Raw genomic sequence first — 16011 nt, 5'->3', positions numbered from 1 at the left:
CTTGACAGAGGACTCTCATGGAGCCTCAGAGATGCTCAGAACCGTGTTGGAACTTCCCAACACCAAACTTAGAGTTTGAATGTGGGGGTTCAACACCAAACTTAGAGTTTGATTGTGGCCTCCCAACACCAAACTTAGAGTCTGACTGTGGGGGCTCTGTTTGGCTCTGTTTTGAGAGAAGCTCTTCATGCTTCTTCTCCATGATGACAGAGGGATATCCTGGGCCTTAAACACCAAGGATTCTTCATTCACTTGAATGATCAACTCTCCTCTATCAACATCAATCACAGCCTTTGCTGTGGCTAGGAAGGGTCTGCCAAGGATGATGGATTCATCCATGCACTTCCCAATCTCTAGGACTATGAAATCAGTAGGAATGTAATGGTCTTCAACCTTAACCAGAACATCCTCTACAAGTCCATAGGCTTGTTTTCTTGAGTTGTCTGCCATCTCTAGTGAGATTTTGCAGCTTGCACCTCAAAGATCCTAATTTCTCCATTACAGAGAGGGCATGAGGTTTACACTGACCCCAAGTCACACAAGGCCTTCTTGAAGGTCATGGTGCCTATGGTACAAGGTATAGAAAACTTCCCAGGATCTTGCCTCTTTTGAGGCAATTGCTGCCTAGACAAGTATCCAGTTCTTTGGTGAGCAAAGGGGGTTATCCTCCAAGTCTCATTTCCAAATAACTTGTCATTCAGCTTCATGATTGCTCCAAGGTATTTAGCAACTGCTCTTCAGTGACATACTCATCTCTTCAGAGGAAGAATACTCATCAGAGCTCATGAAAGGCAGTAGTAAGTCCAAGGGAATCTCTATGGTCTCAGTTTGAGCCTCAGATTCCAAGGTTCCTCATTGGGGAACTCATTGGAGGCCAGTGGACGTCAGTGAGGCCTTCCTCAGTGGCGTTCACTGCCTCTTCTTCCTCCCAGAATTCGGCCATATTTATGGCTTTGCACTCTCCTTTTGGATTTTCTTCAGTGTTACTGGGAGAGTGCTTGGGGGAAGTTCAGTAATTTTCTTGCTCAGCTGACCCACTTGTCCTTCCAAATTCCTAATGGAGGATCTAGTTTCAGTCATGAAACTTTGAGTGGTTTGATTAGATCAGAGACCATGGTTGCTAAGTCAGAGGTATTCTGCTTAGAGCTCTCTGGTCTGTTGCTGAGAAGATGATGGAAAAGGTTTACCATTGTTAAACCTGTTTCTTCCACCATTATTTGAAACCTTGTTGAGGTCTCTCTTGATTCTTCCATGAGAGATTTGGGGATTTCTCCATGAAGAATTATAGGTGTTTCCATAGGGTTTCCTAGGTAATTCACCTCTTCCATGGAAGGGTTCTCAGGATCATAAGCTCTTCCTCAGATGAAGCATCCTTAGTACTGTTTGGTGCATTTTGCATTCCAGACAGACTTTGAGAAATCAAATTGACTTGTTGAGTCAATATCTTGTTCTGAGCCAATATGGCATTCAGAGTGTCATCTCAAGAACTCCTTCTTCTGACTAGTCCCATTGTTTCACAGGATTCCTTTCAGAAGTGTACATGAATTGGTTATTTGCAACCATGTACATGAATTGGTTATTTGCAACCATTTCAATCAATCTTGAGCTTCTGCAGGCGTCTTCTTCAGATGAAGAGATCCTCCAGCAGAGCTATCCAAAGACATCTTGGATAGTTCAGAGAGACCATCATAGAAAATACCTATGATGCTCCATTCAGAAAGCATGTCTGAGGGACATCTTCTGATTAATTGTTTGTATCTTTCCAAGCTTCATAGAGGGATTCTCCATCCTTCTGTCAGGTTTGGACTTTCACTCTAAGCTTACTCCATCTTTGTGGTGGAAAGAACTTTGCCAAGAAGGCATTGACTAGCTTTTCCCAAGAGTCCAGGCTTTCTTTAGGTTGAGAGTCCAACCATATTCTAGCTCTGTCTCTCACAGCAAAAGGAATAGCATCAGTCTAGACCTCAGGGTTAACCCCATTAGTCTTGACTGTGTCACAGATTGCAAGAACTCAGCTAAAAATGATGAGGATCTTCCATTGGAAGTTCATGGAACTTGCAATTCTGTTGCATTAGAGAAAACTAATTGAGGTTTAAGCTCAAAGTTGTTTGCTCCAATGGCAGGGATAGAGATGCTTCTCCCATAGAAATCAGGAGTAGGTGCAGTAAAGTCACCCAGCACCTTCCTTGCATGTTTGCATTATTGTTGTTTTTCGGCTGCCATGTCTTCTTCTTCTTTGAAGAATTCGGTCAGGTCCTCCAAAGAGAGTTGTACTTTGGCTTCTCTTAGTTTTCTCTTCAAGGTCCTTTCGGGTTCAGGGTCAGTTCAACAAGAATGCCTTTGTCTTGCTCTGCTCATATGAAAGAGAAGAGAACAAGAAAATGTGGAATCCTCTATGTCAAAGTATAGAGATTCCTTGAGGTGTCAGAGGAAAAGAGAAATAGAAAGAAGAAGGAGAAGGAGAATTCGAACTTTACTTAGATAAGGTTCGAATGTGCATTAAGAAGGAGTGGTACTCCATAAATAGAAGGATGTGGGAAGGAGGGAAGAGAATTTTCGAAAATTAATTAAAATATTTTGAAAACATTTTTGAAAATTTGATGGATAATTTTCGAAAATTAAAAGTGAAAAAGAAATCAAGTGATTTTGAAAAAGATTTGAAATTAGAAATTAAAAAGATTGATTGAAAATATTTGAAAAAGATGTGGTTAAAAAGATTTAATTGAAAAGTTATGGTTTTAAAAAATATGTGATGAGAAGATATGATTTGAAAACAATTTTAAAAGATGTAATTTGAAAACAATTTGAAAAGATATGATTTTAAAAAATTAATGACTTGCCTAACAAGAAAAGATATGATTCAAAATAAAACCTTTCTCAACAGAAAAGGCAAAATTTTTGAGATGTTCAATCAAATCATTAATTGTTAGTAAGTATCTTTTAAAAAGGAAAGAAATTGATTTTGAAAACATTGATGAAAAGATATGATTTGAAAAAGATTTGATTTTGAAAAACTTTGAAAACTTGAAAAAAAATTGATTTTGAAAACAAAATCTTCCCCCTAGCACCATCTGGCGTTAAACGCCCAGAAGGTATACATTCTGGCGTTTAACGCCCAAAATGCACCCTTTTTGGGCGGTAAACGCCCAACCAGGTACCCTGGCTGGCGTTTTTAAACGCCAGTCTGCCTTCTTCATGGGCATTTTTGAATGCTCAGCTTTTCTGTGTAATCCTCTGCAGTATGTTCTGAATCTTCAATTCTTTGTATCATGACTTGAAAAGACACAAATTAAAAATATTTTGGATTTTTTAATAATCAAAATGCAAATGAAATCAATTAAACATGCAAGACACCAAACTTAGCTAAGCAAGAAACATCAAATATTTTTGGTCTTTTTGATTTTGTAATTTTTTTGTGTTTTTCGAAAATTAAGTAGGAAAAGGTATCAAAATTCTTAATGAGAATTCCAGGAATCAGTGCAATGCTAGTCTAAGACTCCGGTCCAGGAATTAGACATGGCTTCACAGCCAGCCAAGCTTTCAAAGAAAGCTTCGGTCCAAAACACTAGACATGGCCAGAGGCCAGCCAAGCCTTAGCAAATCACTGCTCCAAAAGCAAGATTGATAAGAAATCAACAAGTTCTTGTGGTGATAAGTTGAAACCTCGGTCCAATGAGATTAGACATGGCTTCTCCAGCCAGATTTCAACAAATCATCATGAAACTCTAGAATCATCTTCAAGAATTTCGAAAAAAATAATACCTAATCTAAGCAACAAGATGAACCGTCAGTTGTCCAGCCTAACAATCCCGGGCAATAACACCAAAAACTTGATGTTGTTGCCGGATCTTGGCACTGATGTTACCAAAAGCTTGCTCAAAACTTGAACAATCCCCGGCAACGGCGCCAAAAACTTGGTGCGCGAAATTGTGAACAATACTTTTCACAACTCAAATAATCCCCGGCAACGGCGCCAAAAACTTGGTGGCTCAATACCATGGCATTACACAACTTCGCACAACTAACCAAGTGCACTGGGTCGTCCAAGTAATAAACCTTACGTGAGTAAGGTCGATCCCACGGAGATTGTTAGTATTGAAGCAAGCTATGGTCATCTTGTAAATCTTAGTCAGGCAAACTCAGATGTATATGGTGATGAACGAAAATAACATAAAAGATAAGGATAGAGATACTTATGTATATCATTGGTGTAAGAGCTTCAGACAAGTGTATGAAGATGCCTTCCCTTCCGTCTCTCTGCTTTCCTAATGCCTTCATCCAATCCTTTCTTACTCCTTTCCATGGCAAGCTCGTGTAAGGTTTCACTGTGTCAGCAGCTACCTCCCATCCGCGCAGTGAAAGCTAATGCACACTCTGTCACAGTGCTACCAATCACCGGTTTGGTTCCCTCCCCTACCGGAATAGAATAACTCTTTTGCGTCTGTCACTAACGCCCAGTAGGTTACAGGTTTGAAGCACGTCACAGTCATTCAATCATTGAATCCTACTCAGAATACCACAGACAAGGTTTAGACCTTCCGGATTCTCTTGAATGCCGCCATCAGGTCCTGCCTATACCACGAAGATTCCGAAGAATCCAAGAGATATTCACTAAGCCTCAGATGCTTGTAGAACAAGAATGGTTGTCAGTCACCTTGTTCATGGGTGAGAAGGGTGATGGGCGTCAATCATCCCTTCATCATGTTGAAGAACAAGTGATATCTTGGATAAAGAACAAGCGGAATTGAATGAAGAACAATAGTAATTGCATTAACACTCGAGGTACAGCAGAGCTCCACACCTTAATCTATGGTGTGTAGAAACTCCACCGTTGAAAATACATAAGCATAAGGTCTAGGCATGGCCGAATGGCCAGCCTCCCAATGATCTAAGATAGCATAAAACTCAAAGATAGCCAAGATGTCCTAATACAATAGTAAAAGGTCCTACTTATAGAAACTAGTACATAGATGAGTAAATGACATAAAAATCCACTTCCGGGCCACTTGGTGTGTGCTTGGGCTGAGCAATGAAGAAATTTCGTGTAGAGACTCTCCTTGGAGTTAAACGCCAGCTTTGGTGCAGTTTGGACGTTTAACTCCCATTTGGGTGCCAGTTCCAGCGTTTAACGCTGGGATTCTTGAGGTGACTTTGAACGCCGGTTTGGGCCATCAAATCTTGGGCAAAGTATGGACTATCATATATGCTGGAAAGCCCAGGATGTCTACTTTCCAACGCCGTTGAGAGCGCGCAATTGGGCTTCTGTAGCTCCAGAAAATCCGCTTCGAGTGCAGGGAGGTCAGAATCCAACAGCATCTGCAGTCCTTTTTGGTCTCTGGATCAGATTTTTGCTCAGGTCCCTCAATTTCAGCCAGAAATACCTGAAATCACAGAAAAACACACAAACTCATAGTAAAGTCCAGAAAAGTGAATTTAACTAAAAACTAATAAGAATATACTAAAACTAACTAGATCATATCAAAACATACTAAAAACAATGCCAAAAGTATACAAATCATCCGCTCATCACCCTCTATTTAGTTAACTAGATCATATCAAAAACATACTAAAAACAATGCCAAAAAGTATACAAATCATCCGCTCATCACCCTCTATTTAGTTTGGGAAAGATACAAGCAACTGACTAAAAAGTGTCCTTCTGACATGCTTTAAAATTGGACCACATTAGATATATTCTATGACGGTCTGTCTGAATTTTCCAAGATGTCACTGGACCACTCTACAGGTGGATCCATTCACCTAAAAAAAATGTCTGCAGAAGCTCAGGAACTTATTGAAATGGTTGCAAAGAACCAGTTCATGTACACCTCTGAGAGAAATCCTGTGAGTAATGGGACACCTCAAAAGAGAGGAGTTCTTGAAATTGATGCTCTGAATGCCATACTGGCTCAGAACAAAATATTGACTGAACAAGTCAATATGATCTCTCAGAGTCTGACTGGATTACAAAATGTATCCAATAGTGCTAAAGAAGCATCTTCTAAAGAAGAAGCTTATGATCCTGAGAACCCTGCAATGGCAGAGGTGAATTACATGGGTGAAGCCTTTGGCAACATCTATAATCCTTCATGGAAAAATCATCCAAATTTTTCATGGAAGGATCAACTGAAGCAATGCTTCAATAATAACAATGGTGGAAGAAACATGTTTAGCAATAGCAAATCTTTCCCATCATCATCTCAGCAACAGACAAAGCATTCTGAGCAGAATCTTTCTAGCTTAGCAAACATAGTCTCTGATCTATCTAATGCCACTCTTAGTTTCATGACTGAAACAAGATCCTCCATTAGAAATTTGGAGGCACAAGTGGGCCAGCTGAGTAAAAGGGTTACTGAAACTCCTCCTAGCACTCTCCCAAGCAATACAGAAGAGAATCACAAAGGAGAGTGCAAGGACATTGATATAATCAACATGGCCGAAACCTTAGAGGAGGAGGAGGACGTGAATCCCAATGAGGAAAACCTCTGGGAACGTCCAGTGGCCAGTAAGGAATACCCTAATGAGGAACCAAAGGAATCTGAGGCTCATACAGAGACCATAGAGATTCTCTTGGACCTCCTTTTACCATTCATGAGCTCTGATAACTATTCATCTTCTGAAGAGGATGAAAACATTGTTGAAGGATAAGTTGCCCAATATTTAGGAGCAATCATGAAGCTGAATGCCAAGCTATTTGGTAATGAGACTTGGAAGGAAGAGCCTCCCTTGCTCACCAATGAACTGAATACATGGGTTCAGCAAAATTTACCTCAAAAGAAACAGGATTCTAGTAAATTCTTAATACCCTGTACCATAGGCACCATGACCTTTGAAAAAGCTCTGTGTGACCTGGGGTCAGGGATAAACATGATGCCACTCTTTGTAATGGAGAAACTGGGAATCTATGAGGTACAGGCTGCCAAATTCTCATTGGAGATGGCAGATAAATCTATGAAAAAGGCTTATGGACTAGTAGAGGACGTGCTAGTGAAGGTTGAAGGCCTTTACTTCCCTGCTGATTTCATAATCCTAGACACTAGGAGGGATGAGGATGAATCCATCATCCTTGGAAGACCCTTCCTAGCCACAGCAAGAGCTGTGATTGATGTTGACAGAGGAGAGTTGATCCTTCATGTGAATGAAGAATGCCTTGTAGTAAAGACTCAAGGTTCTCCATCTGTAACCATGGAGAGTAAGCATGAAGAGCTTCTCCCAATACAGAGTCAAACAGAGCCCCCACATTCAAACTCTAAGTTTGGTGTTGGGAGGCCACAACCAAACTCTAAGTTTGGTGTTGAGAGATCTCAACCATACTCTGATCATCTGTGAGACTCCATGAGAGCTCACTGTCAAGCTATTGATAGTAAAGAAGCGCTTATTGGGAGGCAACCCAATTTTATTTTAATCTATATTATTTTATTTTCTTTTAGGTTGATGATCATGTGAAGTCACAAAGACAATTACAAAAATAAAGAAAAAAAAATCAAAAATAGTATTGAAAACAGCACACCCTGGAGGAAGGACTTACTGGCATTTAAACGTCAGTAAGGGTAGCAAAATGGGCGTTTAAACGCCCAATCTGGCACCTTTCTGGGCGATTAAACGCCAGAATAGGGCACCAGACTGGCGTTTAGACGCCAGAACAGGAAGAAAAACTGGCATTTAAATGCCAGAACAGGGCAGCATACTGGCGTTTAAACGCCAGCATTGCACTCTAAGGCGTTTTGAATGCCCAATTGGAGCAGGGATGAGAATTCCTTGACTCCTCAGGATCTGTGGACCCCACAGGATCCCCATCAACCTCAACTCACTCTCTCTCCTCTTCACACCTTTCTACAACACTCTTCCCCAAATACCCTTCACCAATCACCTCCATATCTCTTCAACAAATACCCTTCACCAATCACTTCCTTAACTCTTCCCCAAAAAACCCCCACCCACCTTCAAAATTCAAAACCATTTCCCTTCCAAACCCACCCAAACCTTTCGGCCACTCTCCTTCCCTTTTCCTATAAATACCCCTCTCCACTCCTTCATTTTCACACATCATACACACCTTCCCCTCCCCTTAGCCAAAACACATACACCTTCCATCTCCTCCATTTTCTTCTTCTTCTACATCTTTCTTTCATCTTTTGCTCGAGGACGAGCAAATATTTTAAGTTTGGTATGGTAAAAGCATTGCTTTTTGTTTTTCCATAACTAATTATGGCACCTAAGGCCAGAGAAATCTCTAGAAAGAAGAAAGGGAAGGCAACTGCCTCCACCTCTGAGTCATGGAAGATGGAGAGATTCATCTCAAAGGTCCATCAAGACCACTTCTATGAAGTTGTGGCCAAGAAGAAGGTGATCCCTGAGGTCCCTTTTAGGCTCAAAAAGGGTGAATATCCGAAGAAGAGGTTGGGAAGTTCTTGCCAACCCCATTCAACAAGTCAGAATCTTAATGGTTCAAGAGTTCTATGCAAACGCATGGATCACAAGGAACCATGATCAAGGTATGAACCCAAACGCAAAGAATTGGCTTACAATGGTTCAGGGGAAATACTTAGATTTCAGTCCGGAAAATGTGAGGCTAGCGTTTAACTTGCCAATGATGGAAGAAAACGCACGCCCCTACACCAGAAGGGTTAACTTTGATCAAAGGTTGGACCAAGTCCTCATGGACATATGTGTAGAAGGAGCTCAATGGAAAATAGACTCAAGAGGCAACCCGGTTCAATTGAGAAGACCGGATCTTAAGCCTGTGGCTAGAGGATGGTTAGAGTTCATCCAATGTTCTATCATTCCCACTAGCAACCGATCTGAGGTAACTGTGGATCGGGCCATCATGATCCATAGTATCATGATTGGAAAGGAAGTAGAAGTTCATGAAATCATACCTCTAGAACTCTACAAGGTGGCTGACAAGCCCTCACCTTTGGCAAGATTAGCCTTTCCTCATCTCATATGTCACCTTTGCTATTCAGCTGGGATTGTCATAGAGGGAGATGGTGCGCGAAATTGTGAACAATACTTTTTCACAACTCAAATAATCCCCGGTAATGGCTCCAAGAACTTGGTGGCTCAATACCATGGCATTACACAACTTCGCACAACTAACCAGCAAGTGCACTGGGTCGTCCAAGTAATAAACCTTACGTGAGTAAGGGTCGATCCCACGGAGATTGTTAGTATTGAAGCAAGCTATGGTCATCTTGTAAATCTTAGTCAGGCAAACTCAGATGTATATGGTGATGAACGAAAATAACATAAAAGATAAGGATAGAGATACTTATGTATATCATTGGTGTAAGAGCTTCAGACAAGTGTATGAAGATGCCTTCCCTTCCGTCTCTCTGCTTTCCTAATGCCTTCATCCAATCCTTTCTTACTCCTTTCCATGGCAAGCTCGTGTAAGGTTTCACTGTTGTCAGCAGCTACCTCCCATCCGCGCAGTGAAAGCTAATGCACACACTCTGTCACAGTGCTGCCAATCATCGGTTTGGTTCCCTCCCCTACCGGAATAGAATAACTCTTTTGCGTCTGTCACTAACGCCCAGTAGGTTACAGGTTTGAAGCACGTCACAGTCATTCAATCATTGAATCCTACTCAGAATACCACAGACAAGGTTTAGACCTTTCGGATTCTCTTGAATGCCGCCATCAGGTCCTGCCTATACCACGAAGATTCCGAAGAATCCAAGAGATATTCACTAAGCCTCAGATGCTTGTAGAACAAGAATGGTTGTCAGTCACCTTGTTCATGGGTGAGAATGGTGATGGGCGTCAATCATCACCTTCATCATGTTGAAGAACAAGTGATATCTTGGATAAAGAACAAGCGGAATTGAATGGAAGAACAATAGTAATTGCATTAACACTCGAGGTACAGCAGAGCTCCACACCTTAATCTATGGTGTGTAGAAACTCCACCGTTGAAAATACATAAGCATAAGGTCTAGGCATGGCCAAATGGCCAGCCTCCCAATGATCTAAGATAGCATAAAACTCAAAGATAGCTACCAAGATGTCCTAATACAATAGTAAAAGGTCCTACTTATAGAAAACTAGTACATAGATGAGTAAATGACATAAAAATCCACTTCCGGGCCCACTTGGTGTGTGCTTGGGCTGAGCAATGAAGAAATTTCGTGTAGAGACTCTCCTTGGAGTTAAACGCCAGCTTTGGTGCCAGTTTGGGCGTTTAACTCCCATTTGGGTGCCAGTTCCAGCGTTTAACGCTGGGATTTCTTGAGGTGACTTTGAACGCCGGTTTGGGCCATCAAATCTTGGGCAAAGTATGGACTATCATATATTGCTGGAAAGCCCAGGATGTCTACTTTCCAACGCCGTTGAGAGCGCGCCAATTGGGCTTCTGTAGCTCCAGAAAATCCGCTTCGAGTGCAGGGAGGTCAGAATCCAACAGCATCTGCAGTCCTTTTTGGTCTCTGGATCAGATTTTTGCTCAGGTCCCTCAATTTCAGCCAGAAAATACCTAAAATCACAGAAAAATACACAAACTCATAGTAAAGTCCAGAAAAGTGAATTTTAACTAAAAACTAATAAAAATATATACTAAAAACTAACTAGATCATATCAAAAACATACTAAAAACAATGCCAAAAAGTATACAAATCATCCGCTCATCACAACACCAAACTTAAATTGTTGCTTGTCCCCAAGCAACTGAAAATCAAATAAGATAAAAGGAAGAGAATATGCAATGAATTCCAAAAACATCTGTGAAGATCAGTATTAATTAGATGAGCGGGGCTTTTAACTTTTTGCCTCTGAACAGTTTTGGCATCTCAATCTATCCTTTGAAATTCAGAATGGTTGGCTTCTTTAGGAACTTAGAATCCAGATAGTGTTAATGATTCTCCTAGTAAAGTATGATGATTCTTGGACATAGCTATTTATTGAGTCTTGGCTGTGGCCCAAAGCACTCTGTCTTTCCAGTATTACCACCGGATACATACATGCCACAGACACATAATTGGGTGAACCTTTTCAGATTGTGACTTAGCTTTGCTAAAGTCCCCAATTAGAGGTGTCCAGGGTTCTTAAGCACACTCTTATTTGCCTTGGATCACAACTCTCTCTTTTTTTTTTTCGTTTTCTCTTTTTTTTTCGGTTTTTTTTTTTTTTTTTTGAATAGCAATGCTTTTTCTTGCTTCAAGAATCATTTTATTGATTTTTCAGATCCTCAATAACATGTCTCCTTTTTCATCATTCTTTCAAGAGCCAACATTCATGAACCACAAATTCAAGATACATATGCACTGTTTAAGCATACATTCAGAGAACAAAAATATTGCCACCACATCAAAATAATGAAACTATTATAAAATTCAAAATTCATGCAATTCTTCCTTTTTCAATTAAGCACATTTTTATTCAAGAAAGGTGATGGATTCATAGGACATTCATAACTTTAAGGCATAGACGCTAAGACACTAATGATCATAAGACACAAGCATGGATAACATAAAGCATAAAAATCGAAAAACATAAGAATAAAGAACAAGGAAATCAAGGAATGGGTCCACCTCAGTGATGGCGGCTCTTCCTTGCTTTTGAAGGTCCTATGGAGTGCTTGAGCTCCTCAATGTCTCTTCCTTGCCTTTGTTGCTCCTCTCTCATGATTCTTTGTTCTTCTCTAATTTCATGGAGGAGAATGGAGTGTTCTTGGTGCTCCACCCTTAGTTGTCCCATATTGGAACTCAACTCTCCTAGGGAGGTGTTTAGTTGCCCCCAATAGTCTTGTGGAGGAAAATTCATCCCTTGAGGAATCTCAGGGATCTCATGATGAGTGGGATCTCTTGTGTACTCCATCCTTTTCTTAGTGATGGGCTTGTCCTCATCAATGGTGATGTCTCCCTCTATGTCAACTCCCACTGAATAACAGAGGTGACAAATGAGGTGAGGAAAGGCTAACCTTGCCAAGGTAGAGGTCTTGTCCGCCACCCTATAGAGTTCTTGGGCTATAACCTCATGAACCTCTATTTCTTCTCCAATCATGATGCTATGGATCATGATAGCCCGGTCTATGGTAACTTCGGACCGGTTGCTAGTGGGAATGATTGAGCGTTGTATGAACTCTAACCATCCTCTAGCCACGGGTTTGAGGTCATGCCTTCTCAATTGGACCGGCTTTCCTCTTGAATCTTGCTTCCATTGTGCGCCCTCTTCACATATGACTGTGAGGACTTGGTCCAACCTTTGATCAAAGTTGACCCTTCTAGTGTAAGGATGCTCATCTCCTTGCATCATAGGCAAGTTGAACGCCACCCTCACACTTTCCGGACTAAAATCCAAGTATTTCCCCCGAACCATAGTAAGATAATTCTTTGGATCCGGGTTCACACTTTGGTCATGGTTCTTGGTGATCCATGCATTGGCATAGAACTCTTGAACCATCAAGATTCCGACTTGTTGAATGGGGTTGGTAAGTACTTCCCAACCTCTTCTTCGGATCTCATGGCGGATCTCCGGATATTCACCCTTTTTGAGTGAAAAGGGGACTTCGGGGATCACCTTCTTCAAGGCCACAACTTCATAGAAGTGGACTTGATGCACCCTTGAGAGGAATCTATCCATCTCCCATGACTCGGAGGTGGAAGCCTTTGCCTTCCCTTTCCTCTTTCTAGAGGTTTCTCCGGCCTTGGATGCCATAAATGGTTATGGAAAAACGAAAAAGCAACGCTTTCACCACACCAAACTTAAAATGTTTGCTCGTCCTCGAGCAAAAGAAGAAAGAAGAGATTAGAAGAAGAAGAAATGAGGAAGAGGGAGATGGTGGTGTATTCGGCCAAGGAGGTGGAGAAGTGGTGTTTAGGTAATTGGTGAATGGGGGAAGAAGAGAGAGAGTGATGGTAGGGTCCTGTGGGGTCCACAGATCCTGTAGTGTCAAGGAAAAGGCATCCTTGCACCAAATGGCATCAAAATCCACGTTTTGAGCCTTTTCTGGCGTTAAACACCGGGCTGGTGCCCATTCCTGGCGTTTAACGCCAGGTTTTTGCCCTTTACTGGCGTTTAACGCCAGTCTGGTGCCCCTTTCTGGCGTTAAACGCCCAGAATGGTGCCAGACTGGGCGTTAAACGCCCAACAGCTAGCATTACTGGCGTTTGAACGCCAGCTTCTTCTCCTCCAGGGTGTGCTGTTTTTCTTCCTGTTTTTCATTTTGTTTTTGCTTTTTTTTCATTATTTTTGTGACTTCTTATGATCATCAACCTACAAAAAAGATAAAATAACAAAAGAAAATAATTAATTATAAAACATTGGGTTGCCTCCCAACAAGCGCTTCTTTACTGTCATTAGCTTGACAGAGGACTCTCATGGAGCCTCAGAGATGCTCAGAACCGTGTTGGAACTTCCCAACACCAAACTTAGAGTTTGAATGTGGGGGTTCAACACCAAACTTAGAGTTTGATTGTGGCCTCCCAACACCAAACTTAGAGTCTGACTGTGGGGGCTCTGTTTGGCTCTGTTTGAGAGAAGCTCTTCATGCTTCTTCTCCATGATGACAGAGGGATATCCTTGGGCCTTAAACACCAAGGATTCTTCATTCACTTGAATGATCAACTCTCCTCTATCAACATCAATCACAGCCTTTGCTGTGGCTAGGAAGGGCCTGCCAAGGATGATGGATTCATCCATGCACTTCCCAATCTCTAGGACTATGAAATCAGTAGGAATGTAATGGTCTTCAACCTTAACCAGAACATCCTCTACAAGTCCATAGGCTTGTTTTCTTGAGTTGTCTGCCATCTCTAGTGAGATTTTTGCAGCTTGCACCTCAAAGATCCCTAATTTCTCCATTACAGATAGGGGCATGAGGTTTACACTTGACCCCAAGTCACACAAGGCCTTCTTGAAGGTCATGGTGCCTATGGTACAAGGTATAGAAAACTTCCCAGGATCTTGCCTCTTTTGAGGCAATTGCTGCCTAGACAAGTTATCTAGTTCTTTGGTGAGCAAAGGGGGTTCATCCTCCCAAGTCTCATTTCCAAATAACCTGTCATTCAGCTTCATGATTGCTCCAAGGTATTTAGCAACTTGCTCTTCAGTGACATACTCATCCTCTTCAGAGGAAGAATACTCATCAGAGCTCATGAAAGGCAGTAGTAAGTCCAAGGGAATCTCTATGGTCTCAGTTTGAGCCTCAGATTCCCAAGGTTCCTCATTGGGGAACTCATTGGAGGCCAGTGGACGTCCAGTGAGGCCTTCCTCAGTGGCGTTCACTGCCTCTTCTTCCTCCCAGAATTCGGCCATATTTATGGCTTTGCACTCTCCTTTTGGATTTCTTCAGTGTTACTTGGGAGAGTGCTTGGGGGAAGTTCAGTAATTTTCTTGCTCAGCTGACCCACTTGTCCTTCCAAATTCCTAATGGAGGATCTAGTTTCAGTCATGAAACTTTGAGTGGTTTTGATTAGATCAGAGACCATGGTTGCTAAGTCAGAGGTACTCTGCTTAGAGCTCTCTGTCTGTTGCTGAGAAGATGATGGAAAAGGTTTACCATTGTTAAACCTGTTTCTTCCACCATTATTATTGAAACCTTGTTGAGGTCTCTCTTGATTCTTCCATGAGAAATTTGGGTGATTTCTCCATGAAGAATTATAGGTGTTTCCATAGGGTTCTCCTAGGTAATTCACCTCTTCCATGGAAGGGTTCTCAGGATCATAAGCTTCTTCCTCAGATGAAGCATCCTTAGTACTGTTTGGTGCATTTTGCATTCCAGACAGACTTTGAGAAATCAAATTGACTTGTTGAGTCAATATCTTGTTCTGAGCCAATATGGCATTCAGAGTGTCAATCTCAAGAACTCCTTTCTTCTGACTAGTCCCATTGTTCACAGGATTCCTTTCAGAAGTGTACATGAATTGGTTATTTGCAACCATTTCAATCAATTCTTGAGCTTCTGCAGGCGTCTTCTTCAGATGAAGAGATCCTCCAGCAGAGCTATCCAAAGACATCTTGGATAGTTCGGAGAGACCATCATAGAAAATACCTATGATGCTCCATTCAGAAAGCATGTCTGAGGGACATCTTCTGATTAATTGTTTGTATCTTTCCCAAGCTTCATAGAGGGATTCTCCATCCTTCTGTCTGAAGGTTTGGACTTCCACTCTAAGCTTACTCCATCTTTGTGGTGGAAAGAACTTTGCCAAGAAGGCATTGACTAGCTTTTCCCAAGAGTCCAGGCTTTCTTTAGGTTGAGAGTCCAACCATATTCTAGCTCTGTCTCTCACAGCAAAAGGGAATAGCATCAGTCTATAGACCTCAGGGTTAACCCCATTAGTCTTGACTGTGTCACAGATTTGCAAGAACTCAGCTAAAAACTGATGAGGATCTTCCATTGGAAGTCCATGAAACTTGCAATTCTGTTGCATTAGAGAAACTAATTGAGGCTTAAGCTCAAAGTTGTTTGCTCCAATGGCAGGGATAGAGATGCTTCTCCCATAGAAATCAGGAGTAGGTGCAGTAAAGTCACCCAGCACCTTCCTTGCATTGTTTGCATTATTGTTGTTTTCGGCTGCCATGTCTTCTTCTTCTTTGAAGAATTCGGTCAGGTCCTCCAAAGAGAGTTGTACTTTGGCTTCTCTTAGTTTTCTCTTCAAGGTCCTTTCGGGTTCAGGGTCAGCTTCAACAAGAATGCCTTTGTCTCTGCTCCTGCTCATATGAAAGAGAAGAGAACAAGAAAATGTAGAATCCTCTATGTCAAAGTATAGAGATTCCTTGAGGTGTCAGAGGAAAAGAGAAATAGAAAGAAGAAGGAGAAGGAGAATTCGAACTTTACTTAGATAAGGTTCGAATTGTGCATTAAGAAGGAGTGGTACTCCATAAATAGAAGGATGTGGGAAGGAGGGAAGAGAATTTTCGAAAATTAATTAAAATATTTTGAAAACATTTTTGAAAATTTGATGGATAATTTTCGAAAATTAAAAGTGAAAAAGAAATCAAGTGATTTTTGAAAAAGATTTTGAAATTAGAAATTAAAAAGATTTGATTGAAAAATATTTTGAAAAAGAT

The 16011-nt window shown here is 41.3% G+C and overlaps 1 non-coding gene across 1 annotated transcript; it reads left to right on the top strand.

Moving 5' to 3' along the window:
• The first annotated feature begins 15008 nt into the window (after positions 1 to 15008).
• On the top strand, positions 15009 to 15116 carry LOC130978118 (small nucleolar RNA R71). The gene has a single exon (XR_009085780.1). It is a non-coding gene; the product is annotated as a small nucleolar RNA R71 (small nucleolar RNA).
• Positions 15117 to 16011: the final 895 nt, after the last annotated feature.

The sequence above is a fragment of the Arachis stenosperma genome, chromosome 4, assembly GCF_014773155.1.
Source record: "Arachis stenosperma cultivar V10309 chromosome 4, arast.V10309.gnm1.PFL2, whole genome shotgun sequence".
Classification (NCBI taxonomy): Eukaryota; Viridiplantae; Streptophyta; class Magnoliopsida; order Fabales; family Fabaceae; genus Arachis; species Arachis stenosperma.
The sequence above is the reverse complement of the archived record's forward strand: the minus strand, read 5'-3'. Positions and strand labels throughout refer to the sequence as shown.